Source organism: Myotis davidii, unplaced genomic scaffold, assembly GCF_000327345.1.
Source record: "Myotis davidii unplaced genomic scaffold, ASM32734v1 scaffold376, whole genome shotgun sequence".
Taxonomy (NCBI): Eukaryota; Metazoa; Chordata; class Mammalia; order Chiroptera; family Vespertilionidae; genus Myotis; species Myotis davidii.
The window spans coordinates 775186-777496 of NW_006288121.1; the positions used below are offsets into that span (position 1 = coordinate 775186).

Consider the following 2311-nt stretch of genomic DNA (forward strand, 5'->3'; position numbering starts at 1 on the left):
TACTGTGAATATATTTCCACTGGTGTTGGTAAGCTATCAAATGACTATCAGCTGATCTTGATTGTGTATAATTTATTTACATATTTTGGACCTATTCATAAGATACTTTAATCATTTTAATCTTACGTTTTCCCTCAGGACATTCAGGGACTCTACAACCCCTATGTTCTCTTGGAGTAAACTGTTCAGTGTAAACTTTTAATTTTGATTTTTAAAAAAGTTTTAACTGTTATTTCATTAAGAGTGTGAAATAAAATTATGGTTATATTTTTTCCAATTATGTAATAGTTATAAATTTTACCCTTTTTATCTATTGCACAGAACATGGTTTAAAAAGGGAAAAATTAAAAGCAACAGCCTTGCTCTTGCATTTATTCTAATCAGAATATAATTAATATAATCACATGTTGCCATCTTAACATAAAGTGGTGCTTTAGAGCATTAAGGAGGAAACAGCAGGCCCTGTATAATGTACTTTTGCTTCATAATATAAAACTACTTTAAAGTGTCTATTTATATTTATGTTCATTTCTTAAGATTTAAATACAAGCCGTTCTTCAAGCTTCAGGCTTTCTGCAAAAGCTGTAACAATATCTTAGCTATTATGCTTGGTCAAATAGAAGATGGTGTTAATAAGGCCAAAATTATGAATTGGAACTCTCTGTGGATACCCTGATTGTACAGAGGGGGAAAAAATGTCTTTCACACCACAGCCTATGCTTAACCTCATCCAAGCAGCTGAAATGTGTGCTATTGATCCATTATATAAGCATTAATTTAAAAAATTTAAAAAGCAAAGCATTTACATCATCACTTGAAAATGGTTCAAAGCATGTGCTTCTAATGTGGGTTATTTAAAAGACATGTTTTAAATGTTTAATAATTTCATGACTGTCATAAAAGGCTTCTTTGATGTGTTAAGTTTAGGTTGCTGCTACTCGTGATTTTTTATGTCTGCAATTACATTATAATGAGTTGTTTGCATGTCTACATACTCAAGTAAAAGGATGCTGTTTACTCTGGAATGTTCATCGTTTAGACAAATTTTGCCTCATTTGCAATCATGGTGCAATACAGTATAACATTCATTTGTTTTCAGTCAACAGTTTTATTTTTTTCATAATAAATAATTACTTTTCCAATATAATGTGAAACCAGTGTTTTCTTTTAAAGTCCGTTTTAATAGTCTTCTTTGTTGTGATAGAAACCCATCTCATCTAACAAAGAGAGTGGAATTTTATCAGTGCTGTGGGGGTCCAGAGTACGCCGGGTGCTCAAGGCCAATTTGCCATATGCAGGTGTAAAACCAAGGACACAGCAATCTTACTGTATACACTGGACAGGGGTACTTTTCTATAACCCAAAATACAGACGTCACCATTTGGCAAGAAACCTCTTTTGTCTGAGCTAGTAGAAGAGTGTGCTACTGACCAGCAGGTGGCTGGCTCCTCCTTTGTGAGGCTACTTTGAAGAACTGTTTTGTCTGGTGGCTCCTTGGTAGCAATGGCTACTTGATCTGCAATAAAGTCTCTCTTATATGCCCACAACTGCTCGTATCATCTTCATCCACTACCTGGCGTCCACAGGGGTACAACCCCTAGCAGAGAAGTATCTGTACTCCCAAGAGTGCTCATGGAACCCAAGGTCAGGATACAGCTGGATTCTGGAATAGGATGGGACCAGAGACCTAGAAACACGAGAAGAAACCAGGAAGTTATTGTTCTACCCATCTCCCCTTTCTGAATCTTTCACTAGAATGGATTCTCTGTTTCCTAGCCCACATTTAACAGAGAAGGGGAATTCCTGGGCACCAGGAAGGTGCCCAAATGTAATAGAAAATACATTTAGTCCTCTAGTTATCAGATCAAGGTAGCAGAAGGTTGGAACTTTCAACCCCACCCACCAACCTCTGGGAAGGGGAAGGTGTGTGTGTGTGTGTGTGTGTGGTGGTGGTTGTTTTTTTTGGGGGGGGTGGGGGCAGCGGGTACTCCCAATGAAGTTACATGAAAACAACAACATTTGATAAGCTTCCAAGTGGGTGAACACATCCATGTGCCAATAGGGTGGTGTACCCCAGTTCCTTGGGGACCCTTACAGACCTCATCCTGTGTACCTCCATTGGCTGTTCTGTATCCTTTACCTTTATATTACCCTATATAATAAAAGCCGGCGGTTGGACATCCCCCGAGAGGTCCCAGATTGAAGAGGGTGTAGGCCAGGCTGAGGGACACCCCCCCTCACTGCATGAATTTCGTGCACCGGGCCTCTAGTATATTATAAAAAAACTAGAGGCCCAGTGCACGAATTCATG

General features: G+C 38.6%; 1 long non-coding RNA gene across 1 annotated transcript in view; it reads right to left on the reverse strand.

Annotated features, from left to right (window-relative positions):
- LOC107182506 overlaps positions 1 to 88 on the reverse strand; it is a 9921-nt gene extending 9833 nt beyond the window's left edge. The window contains exon 1 of the long non-coding RNA XR_001513220.1: positions 4 to 88. This is a non-coding gene — a long non-coding RNA (uncharacterized LOC107182506). The remainder of the gene's footprint in view (positions 1 to 3) is intronic.
- Between the last annotated feature and the right edge of the window lie 2223 nt (positions 89 to 2311).